The following is a 21,612-nucleotide window of genomic DNA, read 5'->3' on the forward strand; positions in this document are numbered from 1 at the left end:
CAGTGGCTCAATTGCATTACTGAATCATTTGGCTGACGGAGGACACAAGGTGTCTCCAGGGAAATTGCGATATTGTCAACAAGAAGTTAGATATTTAGGTCACAAAATAGAAAGAGGAGTGAGAAAAGTAATGCCAGAGAGAATTAAGATATTCAAGCAAATGCAGTTACTGCAGACACAAAGGGAGATAAGAATGTTCTTCGGCAGTGGATTGTTGGGTTTTCCCTGCTGGCAAAGCCATTGATTTAGTGAACATGAAAAAGAGCAAAGGACCCAATTGTCTGGAATGATGAATGCTTGGAAGCATTTGTGAAATTGTCTGTGTGAGGCCCCTGCTTTAGGCATGGCTGATTATACAAAAGAATTTACAATGTTCTGTTGTGAAAGAGAAATTGCGCACTTTCAGTTTTGACCCAAAGACATAGATTAAGCTGACGTCCAGTGGCATATTTTTCTGGTACCTTGGATCCTATGGCTTCAGCTTTAACTTGCTGCTTAAAAGCAGTAGCTGCTACTTGTATGAGCCTGGAGCAAAGCGAGTCAATTGTGATGGGACATCCAGTCAAGGTCTATGTACCACATTCAGTCGAGATTCTTTTAACAAGAATTCAAACGCAGTACCTTACCCCTAGTCGGATGACTAAGTATGAAAGAGTGATTCTTGGAGCAGAGAATGTGACTGTGATTAGGTGTACAATGGTGAATCCTGCCACATTATTGCCAGCCCCACACTGTGAAGAATTGAAAGATGAAGTGGATCATGATTGCTTGGATGTGACCGAGATGAATACCATGCCCCATCCTGACATAAAAGAAGAGCCTCCGAAAAAGCCAGATCATGAACTATTTGTAGATGGCTCATGCATGAGAATAGAGGGAGGAGGATTCAGTGTAGCGTACATTGTATGCAAGGTATCTGGAGTTGTTGAAGCAACCTGTTTACCGGGAGTCAAGTCTGCACAAGTAGCCGAATTGGTGGCCTTAACAAAGGCATGCAAAATTGGGAAAAATTGGAGAATAACCATATTTACTGATAGCCAATATGGTTTTGGGGTTGTGCACAACTTCGGCCAGCTCTTGATGCAAAGGGGATTTCTGACTTCTTCAGGATCCCCTATCAGTAATTGTAAAAATGTAAAAGAATTGTTGGAAGCAATACAATTGCCAAAAGAAATAGCAGTGGACAAGTGTGCTGCTCACCAGTCAGGAAATGACTATGTGGTGGCAGGTAACAGATACGCTGACCAAATTGCTCAATATTGTGCAAGAAATAACATAGCATTAAACAAGAAAATTGAAACAAGTGAAATCAACTACCAACTTATGTTTTTCTCAGCTCTAGAGACATGAGATGAGGTTAGACAATTGCAGGATGAAGTTGAGATAAGCGAAAAAGAAATTTAGATAAAATCAGGTTGTGAAAGAAGAACAGAGGATGATGTTATGGGTGCACACTGATGGCAGACCAGTCATGCCAGACTGCCTACTTCCCCAAATGGCAAGAATGTATCATGGGGACACACATTTTGCGAGGGATGCCATGATCGACTATTTAGACAGAATTGGTACAATCAAAAGTTTAGGGCAGTCGCAGAGAGCCTTTGCCAAAGATGCTTAATTTGTCAGCAGCAAAATCCAGGTAGGAAAACAGAGGTCAGTTTGGGAAAAATTGGAAAGGCAGAAGGACCATTCATGAGATTGAAGCTTGACTTCATATTGTTGCCGCCAAGCAACGGAATGAAGTATGTCCTTGTCATAGTTTGCTTGTTTTCATGATGGGTGGAAGCATACCCCTGAGAAGATATGATAGCCTTATAGTTGTTAAACTACTGTTGAGGGAGTTGATACCTCGGTTTGGTTTTTCAGTCACTTTGGAATCAGATAGAGGACCTCATTTTAATAATGAAACAATTTGTTTAATCTGTCAAGCATTCAAAAGTGAACAAAAACTGCCCTGTGCATACCGCCCAGAGGCTTATGGAGTGGTTGAGCAATTAAATGGCACAATCAAATCAAGGTTAAGTAAAGAGTGTACATCCACATCACTGAAATGGCCAGATGCATTGCCTCTTGTGTTGATGGGACTCAGAAGTATTCCTGACAGAAAAACAGGATTGAGTCCACATGAGATTCTCATGGGAAGGGCAATGAGATAAGCATTTATTCCTGGATATAAATTGATTAATATAACTGATGATCTGGTGTTGGACAATTGCAAAGGATTGGCTGACCTAGTGCGTTCTGTCTCTCACCAGGTTGGAGAAAACGCAGTTGCTAGGCAGCCAACACAAGCACATGATTTAAATCCTGGAGACTGGGTGGTAGTGAAAAAACACGCCAGAAAGTCATGCTTAGAACCCAGGTGGGATAAACCACGTCAAGTCATACTGGTCACTACTATTGCAGTGAAGTGTGCAGGTATACATAATTGGATACATGCAAGTCATACCAAAAGAGTTCCACGCCCCACTGAGGAAGAATAACAACTGACTGAACCAGTTGAGACAGCTGAAGATTGTGAATTCGAAGAATCTAGAGTGATAGATTCTGAAGTGATAGATGACAAACAAACGAGCACAAGTCAGAGGGAATGGATACCAGTGATTGATATACCTGTGGTTGTTATTCAAAGGAGATGAACAAGAATAGAGAGACAGGAAAGTAGCCAGGAACAGATGGTGTAGAAGAACATGCTCAGGAAAAAGTGAACAGAGCTACTCAAAACCCTGAGCAGGACCAGACAGGGAAAGAAGTACATACTCAGGTAAACAGACCTGCCAAAAGACCTGAGCAGGGACAGACAGGAATAGAGGAACACGTTCAGGCAGCAGAAGTGCCAATTGCAGTAAGACCTGAACAGGGCCAGTTAGGAGAAGAAGAACAAGTTTAGGCAGAAGAAAGAAGTCTATTTGAAATAAGACCCAAACAGGATGAGATAGAGGAAGAAGATCAGGTTCAGGTGGATGAAACAAGACCTGAACAGAAACAGCAAGAGAGTGATTCAGAAGAAGAAGAGATTGTACCTAGACACCCTGAAAATAAAAGAACTTTAGAAAAAGACAGAGAAGGTGAAAGTGCAGTTCAAATTAAAAAGGTCAGAAAAGGTGACGACTGGCCAGGTGGAGTTAAAAGATTGAGATACTCTCTGAGAAAAACAAACACAAGACCTGAGCAAGTGAATGAGGTTACTAGTCAAACTAAGTCTACACAGTTGATTGTGAAAAACACTCAAAGAAGTACAAAACTGAGAATTCTGAACAACAAATTCAAGGGCCCTGAGTGGACCTATGTAATTTTGGAAGAATTTGAAAATTTAGATTTGAGTGAAATGCTGCACAGATTAATGAAGGGAAAGTGTGGCCACCTTAAAAAACAAAAGTTTGAACTTATAAGCAAACAAAGGAAAAGAAGAGAAATCTTTGTAGACTAAAATGGCTATAAACGAAGTTACTGAGTGACCAAAATTAAGTTTTAAACTAAGATGCTGTAGAGCTTGCATATGTAGCATTTTATAAGTGATCTCAGTATGGCTATTTTTAAAAGTAGCAGTTCCTTATTTAATGATAATAGACAAGAAGAATGATACAGATTCTAATGCCAAAACATCTACCATGGAAGGAGATAGAGAAGAATTAGAAGCGGCAGATGAGATAGATTAACATCACACAGTATTAGACAATGATACATCTTTGAACGTTTTCACTAAGTTAGTATTTCAGTATATAGATACAATGAATATTAGTGATTGTTACGTCAGTTTAAAATTATCAGCTTCAGTGTCAGAAGGAGTTACATATCATTGTTTACCTTTAACATATGGTATTTCATGTAGTATACTAGCAAGTCTGTTTTATAGAGCAGGAAAACTTCAGTATTATTATTCGAACTTCGATGTAGTATTTTCCTAACTTCCTATTCGAAAGAATATGAATCCAGTGCTTAGTAGTCCGGATGCCCAGTTTATGGATACATTTTTCTTAACAATTAAGTCAATAGATATAGTAAAGGCACACAAGAATAACTTAACATGTACATTATATGAAGAGAAAGTGTTTTTGAATTTAGTTGAGGAGAGGAGACAGGATTTTGAAAAGAAAGCTGCTGAACAGTATACCCAAGCACCTCCGTGGGCTGAGAAAGAGGGAATTTATACCGCTGGCAAAGCTCATGCTGCAATGTCCCTAGACTTTGTGAAGAAAGGGAAAACCTGCCTCCATAGATTAAAGACAGACTATAATAACGTATTGATTTGTTCCAGTGAATGTGAACATAACTTCCTAATTTTGGGAGGCTGAGGACTAAAAGGGGGAACTGATCCAGTATTTCCCGGGGTTTACTACGTGTGTGGGAATAATGTTTCCTATAAGTTACCTGTACGGTGGTACGGAAGCTGCTACTTTGGGATAGTATTTCTGAAATTAGATCATGTAAAAAGAATCACTGTAATCAATAAAAACACTAACGACCTATTAGGAAGAAAGAGAGCTAATTCTTCAGAAATAGTAGGTGACATATTTGGTGCATTGATAGCTTCAGTGGGAGTCATTCTAAATTCACATAGAATTTATCAATTGTCAACAGTAGTTGATCATCTCTTGACTGATACTGCTGGCGGTTTCTTGATGATTAATACGGAGATGGTTGCGATTAGGTCTATGGTTTTACAAAACCGACTTGCACTTGATAGCTTATTGGCAAAATAGGGCGGAGTCTGTAAAAGGCTGAACGTGCAACATTGTTGCACTTACATACCTGATAAAAGTCAGGAAATCAGAGGGTATATTAAGAATATTACAAAACCTCATGAACATTTGAAACCACTGGAGGTAGACAGTGTATGGGAAAGACTAACAAAAAGTATTCCTTCAATAGGGACTTGGTTTTCTGATTTAGTGAAAAGTATTTTAGGTCAAAGAAATCTTCCAGTAGTTGGAATACAAATAATAGTTTTAATAATAATGATTTGGTATAAGGGTTGCAGAAACAATGGAAAGGGAAGGAAATATGAAGTTAATGGGAAAGGAAAGAAAAGAAAGAGAGAGAGAAAATTATGAAATACAGATGGAAGAAATGAAAGGGAGAATTTATAAGAAGATGAGATATTTTGAAAATAAAGATAAAGATCAGAAAGCAAAAGAGGAGAATGAAAATGAGATATACTGAAAGTTGGCATCTGATTAGGGATGGGTAATTTTGTGATGTCTCAAAATGCCATCAGAGAGGGGGTTGATGGAGCAAGATATCATAGAAAAGAGACTTGCTCAGAAGCAATCTGCTTGTTCAACTCACTAACACATTATTAATTACTTATTGTGTAAAACTAACACACACCACATAAACACATGGATTAGTGAAGCTTGCATATGTGCTTGCTAACGTTAACAACTCAAACGAATTACTAAAACCGCTTTAACAGGGAAATCTTTACTGCGCATGCGTCAACTGCATCTACGCAATATAACGTACTAAGACTTGGAGGGAAATTCTTGCGCATGAGCACAAGGCATTAAAAAGGAGTCTTGAAGACTAGCATGCATGGCACCTACTTAGCTGAAGCAAAATCGAGCTATTTAACTAATGCTAATGCAGGGAAAGTATTAATAAGTAAAGGGGATTAGAGTAGAGATGGGTGGTATACAGTGAAACCATTTATTTTTAAAGTAACATCTGTCTTTCTGTCTTTATCACTAGTGCGCATTTAGGCCTCTCTTATATGGCTGAAGTGAGCTGAGTCACATGATAATGAAGCATGACAACTCAAAGTCAACCCGGAAGAATGACATGAGGGTCGGGAAGAGCACAAGGTTGCAGAGTGCCCGAGCCTGAGAACCTGCAGTGGAAAGTCTAAATGAATGAGTCTTCATGTTAGAGTTTAAATAATTGTTGCAGATGAAAGGTGAATGCACGTGGGAAAATAAAGCATGAATACAAATTAAGGGGATGGGGGTCTATGAACAATGGGCAGACTGAAAAAGTGATATGTAAGCATGGTGTGATGATCTTCCCCCCCTTGCCTGACCAATTAGATTTCATTTAATTTTATGTTATGGAAACTTTAGTGGATGGTGCATGATGAACGAAAGGTATAATTGAGATAGCGTTAGTTAGTTAGTGAGCGCGACTTGGCATGCTGTTGCTGTGGAAGGTGCTGATGCTGGGAGAGACGCTGTGAGATGCTGATGAAGAAGCTGAATGCAGAGCCGTCTATCCTAATTTATTTGGGTTAGATAAGATCGGTGAAGAATCTCAAGGAGGAAGAGAGTGTCAGAGAGGGGTACAACACAACTGTCGGTGTTAGAGAAGTCATCTATCCTGTCCTGATATCAGTGTCTCCTGAACTATCCCGGGAGACCCTTACAAGCCCTCTGGCAGGGGGTTGGTCTTCACACCATTCTTGGTAAATATTATTTTGTGCATTTGCAGATGTTCTTTTATCTCTGTCCTCTTCTTTTCTTAGCATAAGTCAGTGCAAGAGTTTAAATTATGTGTTTGATGACTGATTAATCAAATTTTCTCTCCTACGAGTGATGGTGACTGTACTGTATTTTTGAAGTGGTTCACATGCATTTAATTTAGATAAAGACTTAAAAAAATTCCTGAGTCTGTGGTTATTTACTTCAAGGTATAGAAAAGTTAGAATTATGTTCTTATCACTATCAATTAGTTCAACTAATAGTCCAGCGACCAGAGGAAATAACTTTTTGATCAGTGAGAGGATAGTTAGGAATGATGAATAACTAATCTTGATATTGTGATCACACACATAAACTTGGACTCCAGTAGTCTATTCAATTGTATGTTTATGGGCCCAGGTGAGTATATAGTAGTAGAGTATCTGTTGTTGGTACGCCGCTAGATCATAGCCATTGGAGGAAAAGGATTGGAGGGTGGTGGGAGCACTAACACACATGATTTCCTGCAATGCTCGGTTTCGTAGCATCCATTACAACTACGTTCACCGTACTTATATGACTCCAGCAAGGATACATCGCATGTAAGCTTATCTCATGCTCCAGATGTCATAAGGCGGGTGCAAATTTTCTACATCTGGCTTGGGAATGTCTGGAGGTGGGTGGATTCTGGTCGGAGGTAGTGGAGCTAATAAGGGGAAAGGTAAATAGCAAAATTCAATTAACGCCAAAACACTGCCTTTTAGGTCTGATGCGGAAAAGCAAAAAAAACATGCAAAATGGGGTATAGGCTACAGCAGCTGCTGTTTGTGCTGACTCGGCATAGAGTCGCAATAGTGTGGATGGGAACGCATGCACCAGAGTTTCAGGTATGGCTGAGAGACGTGAGTGAGTGGACGCTAGCTGAAGAAGTACATATGAAGAAAAGTCGTAAAGAAGAAAAGTGAGTGGACGCTATCTGAAGAAGTACATATGAATAAAAGACATAAAGAAGAAAAGCTAGAGGACGATGTACGCCTCTAGAGGGAATTATGCTCTGATTTAATGTCTGAGGGATCCCAAACAAAGAGGCAGTGCACAAATGTAAGGAAAAATAATTGGGGCTCTGAAGGAGGGGACAAGGGGGACAGGGAGTAAAATGAAGAAAATGTTCAGCACAGGCCTTAGGAAAAAAATGGGGAGGGGTTGGGGGTAGTGGAGGGTCCGATATCTTCAATCATTATCTCTGTAACTATTATGTATGTACTGCTCTTGCTCACTGCCATGTGCACAATAATGGTTATGTGGTTGATCATTTTCTTAATAAAGTTTATTAAAAAAAGAACAATGGCTCCTGTGCACCTATTGTCAGTAGTTTGGTAGCTCACAACATGTTCACCGCTTTCCCTACATGATGGCATTGGTGCACTTGTGTTGCCTCCAGATAGGATGGACGGTGGCAGTAGTTCAGATAAACCCTTCATCTGAACCTCTGGCTGAAAGCTTGCAGCACGCACTTTTAGGTGAGTAAAGTCACTATTAGCACTTTTTTTTTCTTTATACTGTATTAAGTTGGACAATTGGGAACTTTCGCCCCAGGTTCTATCATGAGCTCAATGGGCCTTGTCTGCACCAGACAACCGCTTTGGCCCAGGCACACAAAACGAAGTTCAGGTTCCAAACCACCCTTCTTTGGCTGATTCCAATGCATATTACACAGACATGATCTCTTTAAGAAAATAGACATGTCATGTAAATCTTGCTAAACTCAAAAGCACTGTGTCTAAGTACCAGGGTAGCTGGGCCGTACCCCTCTCTTCCGGCACCTCGGGCGGTGTGAGCCCTGTCACTGCCCGGCTCCCCTGCGCGTAGCCAGGCAGGGTTACCGCTCACAGGGAGCTAGGATTCCCATCAACAAGGGACTGCCAAAGAAACCAGAGACGATGGGAGGAGGCCAAGAACAAAGAGGAATCTTCATCATTGAGGACAAGTGGGGATTTCTTTTTAAGGTTGAGCCTAGACCTTAGTAAGGGGAATTTCAAAGTGCTACCCTGGCCTAAAGCTTGCGTGCATGTGCACGCGTGCAGCCGCCATCTGCCTATCTTAATTTATTGTTTTACAGTTACGAGCCACATTGCTCATGAAGAGCTTTCGTGCGCACGTGCACAAAGCTCCCTCTGCCTCTCTCTCCTGCTGCAGGCCCCATCTATGCATTCCGTGCGGCAAATGCTTGTTTAAGTTGAGGGTATGTCACGTGACATCATGAGTCATCCTGTTTATAAATTACCTTTACTCACAAGCTTTGCCCGCTTTAGAGATTAGACGGAAGCAGGAGGAGAGAGACTGGAAATATTTACATGAAGCAAAGTTGTGAAATGTCACCAATATGTACCAAAAAGACTTCACTCTGCGCCCTTAAAACAGAAATGTGAACCGCTCATGTATAAATAAGTACACTTCACGGACTGGCCGTATGTGCACAAATGTCAGTTATTCACACATATTTTGTATTTTTTTAAATGTGTTACCGCTTACCTGATGGAGAACAACGGTGAGTGCATTTCTATTTAGCAGTCATTTAATTGCTCTCGAAGTATGATGGACTGAATATTTACTCATCCTTTACAACCTTATTGTGAGTGCCCGTCTATGTCGTATAATGAGGACTCCTTTCCAGTGTAATGTAATGTTATTGATATTGAAATACATAATAGCATCAAAAGGCATATCTGCGTGCGTTTTACCATGCACATTTACTGGAACGTTACTTTATTAATATTTATCACAATTCGTCATGATGCAAATTAAACACAGGCACATTAAATAGGATCTGCAAACACCAAGGGTCACTGGTGCACTGGGTCATGACAACAGATCCCGCATCGCCTATTGGATGTGGAGTGGTGCTGCGATTTAGACAAAGGTTTCTACATGAACAAAATATAAAATATGCGATGTGCATGTGCAAACTGAGATGCTTTTGTATATGACTGTGGTTGACCGGCACCACGCCTATTTTTTATTCATAGAATGCATGTCTTATAGCCTGGGCTGTTTTTTGAGGTTCTTTCCACAATATTTTTAACCTGTTGGAGAGAAGCCTTTTGGAGATCTTCTTACAACTATAAATCAATGTGGAAAGGATCACTGGTCCTGCATAACCAAGGTCTGCAGGTGGATCGGTAGGTGTCTCCCAAATAAAAGACCCTCATACATGTGTTTTTTCAGAGTCGTGTAGCGGTATATGATGTGTCCCCGCTTCTTGTAACACGTGTCCGTGCGTAATCCTTGGGTCAGTTTTTGTTTGCACCCTCCGCCAGGAGGTTGTACCATTGGTTAAAACAGTAGTGATTTTGAATAAGTGAAATAGTGCTATAAAGGTGTTCTAAAATACCCGGACAGCCAGTGGTTCAACTTTAATATTTCTGGATTCGGGTAAAAGGTTAAGGCGTGTCGCTATGGAATTATTTAGGAATTCTAGCGCACTAATCTTGTGAGGTTAAAAGTGGTCGACATGTTTCAGCCTTATCTGCCTGTTGGTCAGTCGGCTTTCCTCAGGACCATAAAGTGATTAAGTGAAAAAAAGGGAAAAGGTAAATTTGTAACCTGATTCGTTTTGTGGTAGTAGGTCACATTGTACCTGTAATGAAAGAAAGGGGAGATAGTGCAATCACATTTGTAGCGAATAAGTGGGAAAAGACACTTCAATAATGTACAATGACATAGAGACACAGTTGAAAATTAAGAAGCATATTATTAAAAAACATATAATTAAAAACGAGTTGTGCAATACTAAACTCAGAGTCACATTCATATTAAGCGTCAACTTACTCATTCTCAAAATTCTATGCGGAATATTGTGATGTATAAATCCCAAAATTGTATTTAGGCGTCATGAGATCATGCGACACGCCTTAACCTTTTACCCGAATCCAGAAAAATTAAAGTTGAACCTCTGGCTGTCCGGGTATTTTAGAACACCTTTATAGCACTATTTCACTTATTCACCATCACTACTGTTTTAACCAATGGTACAACCTCCTGGCGGAGAGTGCAAACAAAAACTGACCCAAGGATTACGCACGGACACGTGTTACAAGAAGCGGGGACACATCATATACCGCTACACGACTCTGAAAAAACAAGTGTATGAGGGTCTTTTATTTGGGAGACACCTACCGATCCACCTGCAGACTTTGGTTATGCAGGACCAGTGACCCTTTCCACATTGATTTATAATTATTGAAAGGATCTCTACTCTCTCTCCCTCCACCAATTGATGATACGATCTTCTTACAACCCCTGATACAGGAGCCACGAGCGCAGGTATGAATAAGATTGCTGAAAATTCATTCTGAGATGGTATAACTGCAAATACAGCAGTTATTAATATAAACAGTATTAAATATTTGGAGCTCTCATAAAAATAAAGCACTGGTTTAAAGGCAAGCATAATATTGCAGTTTGCTTATGAACGAACTGGAGTGCCAGCCTCAACATTGCAAATACTGAACCTATGCCATCTTGGCCGCTGTCGCTTCACTTTGAGACATCTGGTTTTGGCTATTTTGCCTGCGTCACATGTTTCCGTTGATGCTTCGCAGCAAACAGGAGTTGTGTGCCCCACTGACTCCCACGGTGTACTTTAACTCCCACTACAACAAAAAAAAACAAGGATTGGCATAGCCAATAGGTCTCGCCTTTGGGACCTTATATGTGTATAGCCATGCAACAGTTGATGTTGGTGCATCAAGGATATTGTGCAGCATACCTAAATACTTACAAGGTCCCAAAAGCGAGATCTATTGGCTATGCCAATGCTTGTTATTTTTTTTCTTTTTTATTTGCACACAGCAGGGGCTGCCTCTCTCCATTAGGGCTGAATATTGTACGTACTCCGGCCCCAAAGACGACCCCCCCCACCCCCGCTTGAGCCAAGCGATTTGCTTTTTAATTACTCAGAGTGGCATTCCATTTGCACCGCATTTTCCAGGTTTACATTTCAATGGGATCACACAGAACATAGATCCCCTTTAAAGAGAGAACAGTCTGTGTATTCCAACTGCACAGTAATCTGAGCACATTTTTCAAAATTTAAAACTTATGCATCTAATGTGTGGTTTTTTGTGTTTAGGTGGGGAGGTGGCAGTTAACAAGTTCTAGCGTCGGTCTCCCAACACTATGCTTATTTTCTGAAATTGTAGGTTGCACTCAGTTTATCCCGATTGTGTTTAAATGTAGCTCGGATGATGTCACTACCAGTGACAACATGGTACCTACAAGTGATGTCAGCACCTTTGCAGATCTTTTAACACTACCACACTGCATGCATTGCGTCTTGAATTTTTGGTTGAATGATTCTACCTCAGACCTGCTTGCTTACAAATCTAAGCTGATTAGAAGAAAGGAAGTGAAGCAAATCAAATTTCCTATGAGGTCATCTGAAAAACAAGAAGTTGTAAAGTCTCCACACCTGCGTAACTAGCAGCCAAAAAGGAAATGCATTTCCCCGAGGATCGCCAAGCAACCCGACTCAACCACCCAAAGCCAGGACCCTCGTTAGACGGTGGCACAAGCTGGCAACGGAGGATTGGGAAGCTAAGCTAAGAGAATCCACCCCTCTCCCCTCCCTGGATCCCAAAACTGCGGATAGAGAATTTAATGATTGGCTCACCCATTCCTTAGACAGTCTCATTCCGCTCACTAGTACTCTAAAACATACCAAGAGGATCAATCCCGCTCCATGGTACACCCCTGCATTGAACACCTTAAGGAAGGAATGCAAAAAGTCGGAACGCATTTGGAGGAAGGATAAATCCGCGAATAAAAAAGATGTATTCCAGACATCCTTGAGAGCATATAAACTAGCACTCCGTAACGTCAAAAGTGCCTTTTATGAGGAAAAAATAGAGAATTCCTCCTGCTCTGCTAGGGAAACCTTCCTTATCCTTAAAGAGCTCCTCCATGTCCCCGACCCCCCAAAAAAACCTATGGACCCCATAGCAGCGGAAGACAAATGTGTCAAACTAGCTACCTTCTTCGATGAAAAAATCAAAAAGATCCTCGCCTCTCTCCCCGCTGCCGAATCCGACTTCATTGAAGGAGACAATGACGTCCCTCTCCTGCAGATGAATTCCCCCCTGATATCCTCTGCCCCTTACTTGGTTTCCTTCGGCCCGGTTACCATGGAGGAGGTAGCCGCCACATTTGCCTCAGTCAAGAGTGGCACCCCCAGTGACCCAGTGCCCATACGGTTCCTCAAAAAAATCACCCACACCATAGTGCCCCCGCTGACTGCTCTGATTAACACCTCATTTTCCCAAGGTGAAGTCCCTCCTAGCTGGAAAGAGGCGGTCGTTGAAGGACTTCTCAAGAAACCTTCTCTAGACCCTGAGGACCTATCAAACTATAGACCCATCTCCCTCCTCCCCTGGATTGGTAAGGTCACGGAGAAACTAGTAAATAAAAAACTGTCACAGTTCCTGGAAACTAACCACCTACTCAAGAACTCACAAACGGGCTTTCGACCAGGTCAGGGCACTGACACCGCACTCCTGGCAGCAGTGGAGAAGGCCAGAGACATTCTTGACACAGGAGGATCAGTGGCAGTGATCCTCCTGGACCTGAGTGCGGCCTTCGACACTGTCAGCCACCAGGTTTTAACTCAACGCCTGGGAAACATCGGAGTGAAAGACAAAGCTCTGAAATGGCTCTCATCATTTCTCTGCCAACGCTCCTTCCAAGTCTGGGAAAGTGACAGCCGCTCCCCTACCATCCCCCTTCGGTGTGGTGTGCCCCAGGGCTCGTCACTAAGCCCCTCGTTATTTAACGTGTACATGGCCTCACTGGAGGACGTGGTCACCCCATTTGGAGTTACTATCATCAGTTATGCTGATGATACACAGCTGGTGGTAACTCTATCTCACCCCAAGCAAGAACCCTCCAACCTACATGGCTGTCTCTCCAAAATACACCAATGGATGAACGACTCAGCCCTCAAACTTAATGGGTCAAAAACAGAGATTCTACTCCTGGGACAAAAAGGGCTCTCTATACCCCGAACATCTGGCCCGCCTGTCTTGGTGAACCTCCTGCCCCCAAGACGGAGGTCAAGAGCCTGGGAATATGGTTAGAAAAAGATCTCACCTTTAGAACGCAGGCAAGGAAGACGGCCGGCGTCTGTTTCGGCCTTCTAAGGTCATGTAGAAAAGTGCTCCCCCTTCTTCCTTTTAACTCCCAAAAACTGTTGATCCAAGGCCTGATTGTGTCCAGGTTGGACTACAGTAACGCCATTTATCTGGGAGCCCCTGAAGCCACCTTCCAGACCTTACAGAAAATCCAGAATGCCGCTGCCCGGATGCTCACGAACACCCCGGCCAGAGTTTCTGCGAAACCCGCCTTGAAGAAACTGCACTGGCTGCCGATCAGGGAAAGAGTGGTATTCAAGGCCCTCTGCCTGGCTCACAAAGTGCTCCACAACGTAGGCCCACCAATTCTTAAAAACTGTATTACCCCCTATAGACCTACCAGAGCGCTCCGATCGGACCACGAAAACCTCATAGTGGTTCCCAGAGTGAAAAAAGCCCGCTCAGGAGGTCGCCGCTTCTCGGTTCACACAGCAAAGCAATGGAACGCGCTTCCTCTGAAACTTAGAACAGAACCGAACCTCCTCCGCTTCAGGAAATCGCTCAAAACTCTTCTCTTCCCATAACCCCTCCAACTCGTCTGCACTCCTTCTCCTCCGGATTACGAGGTATAGCGCTGGGATACTCATGGGTGACTACGCGCTCTATAAAAAACCATAAAATAAATATATAATAAACCCTGACCCATTGGCTGTTCCTTTGAAGCACTGGGGGCGGGAGGTACGTCTTTAAGTCGCTACATATCGCACAAGTGATTTATGAAAATCCAGAGCTTTACTCAAACAAAATGCAGAAAATCAAGCTTTCTGGCACATCGGCTTCTAGAAAGTCCTCTCAGTTAGTTTATCTTCCTGCCCTCTAGATACTCACAAGATTTCCCAAACCTCTGGCTGCCCGCAGAATTAAACTACTCCTGATGTGTGATAGAGCTATGCAAAGTCCAGTATTTTCTCTAAGCAAACTCTGCTTCTTGCTGTCATCTTCCCTCACCGGGAGATACTTGCATCAGGACCCTGATGGAAGCACCTTTCCATGATGTTAAAGTTCCTACAGATTCAGCAGATTGCTTTAAGGTGGGAGTCCCACCTTTCTTAAGTTACAGGATCCCAGTGTCCTTCCTTGGTTTGTTTCCAGAGTCATTCTGCGAACTCAAGCCGAAAACCTCCACAGACTGGATCTGCCATGGTAGATGTCATCATCCTTCATTCCCCTAATCTAATGTGTGTGCATTGCTGATCATCTAGAAACTAGATCCATGCCCCTGGCCATACATCCTTGGCACTGGTATCCAGTTTTTTTATTCACTGATTCCAGTGCTTCCTGCCGAATATCTCTTTGTCTTGGGCCTTTTGTTCCTTCCACCCCAATCCTTAAATACTTTAGTTTTCACTGTGTCTTCGCTCACGTATAGATGCAACCACTGCAATTAAACGTTAGCAGTGGTATTTTAAGCCAACAGTACCCAGTTATACTCTGGCAAGGGGTTCCTCCCAGTGACTATGCCCTGTCGTGACATCCACTCATGGGTGAAAGACACATTATGCCCACCTTTGGCAGGGTCGTATTCCTCATGTTGGCTCTCAGGGCTCTGCCTTGTTAGTAATGTCCAATCACATCAACAGAAGCCGTGTTGTCACACTGGATCCAGCCCTTTCACTCTTCATGCTCATTAATTTGGGCATCTTTTTCAAGCCCTGCATTCAATAAAGCAATTGAAATATGTAGCACCTTTTTCTAACAAACACCCGAAACCATCACACAATCACTAAAGAAGAATGTTGCTTGCGATAAACAAGGCTGGGAGTAACTGCGCCTTTTACTGCCAGGCGCGCTTCTCATAAGCGAGGAATATAAGTAGAAAGTGCGTGTTTACGCACTGGTTGCAGGTTTTCAAAACACGTAAATAAAAGGCATTGTCATTTACAAATGCAAAGAGCTCAAATGCTCACAAATACGAAACCTATTGCATTGCAAATGCTTGTTACTATTTGTTTCTAATCCTGGATTGTATCTATGATATTAGAAACTCTGGCAAATGTATTTAATTATGTATGCTTTTATGATAATCAAAACATAAAATCAAATAAAGCTGATAATTTTTTTGACAAAGGAAATAAGGAGAAAAAGCTATTTTTCTCCATGTTATGCCTCTCTGTGGGAGGAGTACCAATTTCATGCAATTCCAGTTTACAAACCTTAGTAAGTCAAGTTTCTGTTAGGCAGAGCAGATGTTATAAAATTGGTCAAAAATGGTGTAAATTTCTGCTAGTTGGGCCAAGGTTGAGCAGACATTTCATAATATTGCATTTATCACCCTTGTATTAGCTAGATTAGCAGACCAGTATTTTTCACTAAAAATGGCGGTAATGAAGGAGTATTTTTGGCCATTGTTTATTAGCACGTAATTCGTTTTGGATGCTGCAGCACTGGGCTAATGCCCCGGTTACTTACCGGTAATCTTCATTACTCCGAGTATAGTCTTCCTCGCCACATGAGTTACAAAGTGAGCTTTAGCTCCACAACAGAACCCTCCAAAGCAAAAGAAAAACACCTCCCACCCCCTCCCAACATGGCCGACCAGTCCCACCTGATCTCTATAAGAGGCGGACCGGCCCAACCAACAGCCTGATCTACCAAGCAAACAATGAAGCCGATAGCCAGACAGGGAGGGGGGGAGGGAACTCATGTGGCGAGGAAGACTATACTCGGAGTAATGAAGATTACCGGTAAGTAACCGGGGCATTACCTCCTCGTAAGTCTTCCTCGCCCCCTGAGTTACAAAGTGAGCAAATACCCAAGCCACCAAGGCTTCATTGACCACCATAAGAACAACACCACACGGTGATGCAGAGAAACCAACACAAGGTTGACGTAGCATAAATGAAAAGATAACAGGGATCACAGGAAACCTGAAATCAAGACCTCCAGGAAAAGAAGGCCAACCAGGAGTCGCAGCTCCAGTAAACAGAACGGCCCCAGCGAAGTCCCCCCCGGGACTGCTAGAGACCCACGAACAAGGCGGGGGACGACCACGCCGAAGCCCGATAAAACTCCACAGAGGAGACACCCATGAAGGGGGGCCCAGGGAACAGAGCCACACCCCGCGGACCGACCCTGGACCCCCGCCGGGCCCACCGAACCCAGCGAAGCCCAGGAAAGGGGCACAGCCCGAGTAAGCCAGCGAACCAAGCTGGGAAGAGAGTGTCCGCGGCCCGAATGAACCGGACCCAAAAGACACCAACAGGTCGACCCACCGGGAAAGGGAAGACGGGCGGCTAAGAGAAACCAAAAACCGCTCACCGGACAACCAGCACGGACAAGAGAGGAACCTTGTCGGCAGGGAAAAGGCGGTGAAGACACCCCCCGAGCCCGGGACACCAGGGAAGGAACCCCGGGAAGAAAAAAAGGGGGACATGCCGGAGGAACAACGGTCCGGCAACACCCGCAAGAAGGGAGGGGAGCGGAGGCACGACCCCCGCAAGCCCCTCCGCCCAGCAGACACCACTGCCACCAGGCATAAAACCACCGAAAAGGTGAAGAACCGCAAAGCCACCGAGGCCAGGGGCACACAGGGCGGACCCTGAAGAGCTCGTAGAATGAGAAAGAGAACTCAAATGGAACGCATCACGAATTTGCGTGTCACCCCTGCGCAGGGGCCCTGCAAATCATCTCCGTAACGTCCCAAAATCAGTATATGTGCTGCCGAAGCGAGCACCCAAGGGGGAGACCGGCAGAGCGTCCGAGGGCGAAGGATAAACAGCATCGGAGCCAATCGAGCCACCCGGGAAACCAGGTCGTCGAAAACCGGACTGCGGAAGGCCCGCAAGGCCGCCCACCGGGCCCACCGGGAAGAAGGGGCCATGCCCCAGGAAAACCCTCAGACCGGAAACCAAGACCCGCAAGGGGACCACGGATGCGGGGACAGCACCAAGCTGACCGCGCCAATGCGAGAAGGACGCCCAGCGCTGGGCACAGGCAGAGAACGTGGACGACCTGCGGGAACCCAGCAGCAAAAGCCACAACCCCTGAGCACGCCGCGTCCTCCGCACCAGAACCGGGCCCGCAGAAGGAGGCCGGCCAGCCGACATTCAGCCGGCTCAACACCGACGCCGAGAGCGGGGGACCCAACCACGGTACGGGAAGATCCGGGATCGGCCCGGAGGCTCGAACCCTCAGCTCGCCATAGGAGAAGGTACCCGGGGCGGTGGACCCCGCCGGGACCAAAAACAGGAACGTACCACGACTAGCGTGGTAACCACGCGCGGGTGCCCGGCACCTTCCACTGTAACGCTCCAAACCAAGGCCATGCGCTGCCGAGTCGAGCACCCAAGAGCACCCCGGCCCTGCCCAAGCGAATCCCGCCGAGGACCCGCGAACTCACAGGGCACGGGGGAAACGCGTACATCAGACCGAAAGGCCACGCGAAAGACAGGCAATAAGGACCCGGAAGGAGGAGTAGAACCCGGGCAGGAGGGCCGAGTCCCCCTCCGTGAATCGAGACACCAGAGGCAGACCGAGCCGAGGCCCCAGGCGCCGAAGCACCACCGGGGCAGGGCGAGACCAGGCAACGAAGGCTAGATCCGACTCCGTCGCACCGCCTCCACCCAGTCGGACCCCGGGTCCACCAGTGCGCCCGCCCAGACCAAGACCTGGGCACCCCGAAGCACCGGCAATTGATCGTGTGTGCAGGGGCCAAGCCATTCTCCTCATCCAATTCTAGTAAACGTGCAGCCGAAGCGAGCACAGCAAAACGACGGCCGGCCAGGAGGACATTCAGCAACCCCCGAAGCACGAGGAGCTGAGCGACAGCCGGAGAACCCAACGACCACCAACGACCCGGCGCCAAAGGACGCCCCCCCCCTGCAAGAGCAAGAGGGAAGTACCGGGACCAGGCACACGCCCCCCCCAAGGAGGGCAAGCCCGAGACGAGGACCGAAGGGACCACCGTACATAGGTCAGGAAGTCGACGGATGAGAGACACCGCCAGACGTGAAGCCACCCCCACGGGGGGGAACAAAAACGAGGTCGCGAGGGGGCACCCGGCCAGACAGGGAACCCCAAGACCCACACCCGGCGAAGAAGATCCACCAGGCGGGACATAGGGCCAGAAGGCAAGTCCCACGGAAGCACCCGCAATCGAGCGCGGGGACCCCCACACGCAGGCCGGCCCCACAGGCCAATCCACGGTCCCAGAAACAACCTACAGGTGAGACAAGGGAAGGAGCAGGGACCCCAACCCGTTGAGACGGAGGGATCCCGCGGAAAGTCCGCAAGACCGGACAGCAAGCCCGAAGAGCCCAAGAACCAGGACAGCCACGTCCCAGGACGGTATGCAACGGAGGCAACCGCCCCCCCCCTCCCCCCCCAGGGGACCCCCTGGAGTGAGAGAGCCGAAAGTCAGTCACTAGGGGCGAGACAGGGAGTGGCAGAACCAGCACGAGACCGGTCACCGCCGAAACTCGGGCCCGGACCCGCCGAAGGACCCCACCCCTGCAAGGGCGGGACGTCCACACCTGAACTGCGCAGGGGCCAAGCCGGACATCACAGTAGCGCAACACGATGCCCCCCCGCAAGGGCACAAGGCGTAAGCACGAAGGCCGCTGTTACATAACATAACATATGTACTTGTAAGATGCCCATTCACCCCTACGGGAATCCTGGCGCTGAATAACAGCTGTCAGTAGTCACCCAACGCAATGGAAATAATCTCATCGACCATAGAAGGATGAAAGGCCGAGTGGACCAGCCGGTATTCGAACCTGTGATCACGAGGTCAAACACCAGCCCCTGCAGTAGACGCAAGAATCCACTGTGCCACTAGCCCCGGTAGCCCCAACCCGGCAAACACCCTGAGGCGTCCCCAAGACCCGCCGAGGCGGGGAACCGAACCCAGAGCCTGGGCCAGACCTCTGCCCCAGGGCCTGCTTCGCAAACCATGTGTCTCCACAGCAGCAGAAAGGGACACCATGAGTGAAACCCTCGAGACCGGCGCAACCAGACGGCCCAGGGCGAGACCCCCAGGGCGCCAGAACAGGCACACGGACAAAAGGGATCCGTCCCCCTGCCGCACCGCGCCCCCTCAGAGCGCGCCAGATAAGCACAGTTAACCTGTGTATGAGACCAAGTCACAGGCCGTATGGCTGCCCGTAGAAGGAATAATTCACAACCCCTTCACAGTGTGTCACATGTACACAGCCAGGAATTACAGGGTCGACACAAAAAACTATTTGAAAATGTTTTCCTTGGGACACCCCTACAGCATTGGCAGGATTCGAACCCCGGCCTGTGAGGGCTGTCCGCACCAAAGGTCCAAGACTAACCATTGAGCAATAGCTCCATAGTACACAGGGCGCCAAAAAAAAGAACCCAGACACAAGGGACCTCACCCCACGTTGTACCGCGCCCCAATAGAGCGCGCCAGCGTAGAACAGTAAATCTGGCAATTAGTCAACGCCAGGTCACCTGTATAAGTACTAAAGCACCGCAAACAACACTCTCACACCTAGTGTTGCCTGCCATAGTCAGGACCCACAGTCTACAAACAAAAAGCAGAATTGCAATGGGACATGAAAAAAAAAAAAACATGAAAACGCCCTCACCGAGGAGCCAACACCGGACCCTCCGATAAGGAGACAGACGCGTCCAAGACGCTGAGGAATCAGGATACCGCCGCTGCCCGACGAAGGACATCATTGGTCGCACCTGGCGTGCACCAAACCCCGCCCTCGAGAGGCGGGAGGAGGGAGGCGCACGTAGCCAACCCCAGCGCGGCAAACCGCCGCGGCCCGTAGGGGCCAAAATGCATGAAGGAAGGCGGCAGCGTACAGCGCCGCGAAAAGCTGCGGGGGGGGCCCGGAATCCCGGAACCCGGAACCCGGACAGCAGAGCCCCGAGGACCCGCAGACCAAGAGGTAGGACCGCGCGTAGGGAACATAGAGCCGTCCCGTTCCTGATGCAGCGGAAAGCTCCAGGCCGAATGTCCGCATAACTGTGACAGACATAGACTCACAGATCAGGCACAGGAATCCAAAGTGATCGGACTCCGTGGGGCAGACACATGTCAAGTAAACACTCACCAGAAGGCCCTGCGAGGGATCGACCCGGCGTCACCCAGCCGAGAGCCGGGATAACGCCCTCTTTACACGCAGAGCGCCTGCAGACCCACCGCTTTGCCGAAGCGCCGCCGCTTTTGGCAAGGCTTCAGCACGTTGCGCCCACTGACATTCCAGAGCCGGCAAATGCAGCCAGCGCACACGTCCACAACTCGTGGGACGAAGCCAGAACGCAATTCCAGGCGGAATCGCCAGGCATGAGGCATGTGCCTCCAGTGGCTTGAGGTGAAAAATGAGCACGGAGAGTCCCAAAACAGGGGAGCAGCATGAGCTTAGGAGTACAAGAAACTCATACACACGATGGCAGTAACTACCTCCAGTCAGCAACATCATGCTTGGGCCCAAAAGCCCACAACGTGGCCAGGGCCCCTCAGTAACGACCTGGGGATACAAGGGAATGCCAAACACCCCACATCCCCGGCCGCCCCCCCCCCCTGTAAACCCCTGGCACGCTAGAGCAGCACCTAACCGGCCCCATAGGCCGGGGGAAGGAAGAGGGGGGGGGATTTGTAGGCCTAAGGCACCAGGGACCGCTAGAGCAGGTCCTCCACCCTAAACCCCAAGGGCCAGCTTACGCCGGCCCATCTTACCTGAACAGCGCCTCTGGAGAGTATCGCGCAGAACAAAAAAAACAGGCTGTTGGTTGGGCCGGTCCGCCTCTTATAGAGATCAGGTGGGACTGGTCGGCCATGTTGGGAGGGGGTGGGAGGTGTTTTTCTTTTGCTTTGGAGGGTTCTGTTGTGGAGCTAAAGCTCACTTTGTAACTCAGGGGGCGAGGAAGACTTACGAGGAGGTAATAGTTCTCTCCTGGCCAAGATCAGGTGAGAACCTGTCATCCTCCTCTCAGCCAGGCACATGAGTAACTAGTGCGCTGACCCAAAGAGGAAAGGGGAGTACGCCCAAGATAACAGCTTAATAAATATGAACCCAAACTGTTTCTCAATTTGGGGTGTGCACAATGACTAT

General features: G+C 46.7%; 1 protein-coding gene and 1 non-coding gene across 2 annotated transcripts in view; both read right to left on the reverse strand.

Annotated features, from left to right (window-relative positions):
* The window catches only part of LOC147685416 (syntaxin-binding protein 4-like), a 1,262,048-nt gene that overhangs the window by 461,131 nt on the left and 779,305 nt on the right, over positions 1-21,612 (reverse strand). The gene's annotated exons all lie outside the window — the stretch shown is intronic.
* On the reverse strand, positions 17,143-17,249 carry LOC147685419 (U6 spliceosomal RNA). Its single transcript, XR_015300832.1, has one exon. It is a non-coding gene; the product is annotated as a U6 spliceosomal RNA (small nuclear RNA).

Source organism: Lissotriton vulgaris, chromosome 10, assembly GCF_964263255.1.
Source record: "Lissotriton vulgaris chromosome 10, aLisVul1.2, whole genome shotgun sequence".
Taxonomy (NCBI): Eukaryota; Metazoa; Chordata; class Amphibia; order Caudata; family Salamandridae; genus Lissotriton; species Lissotriton vulgaris.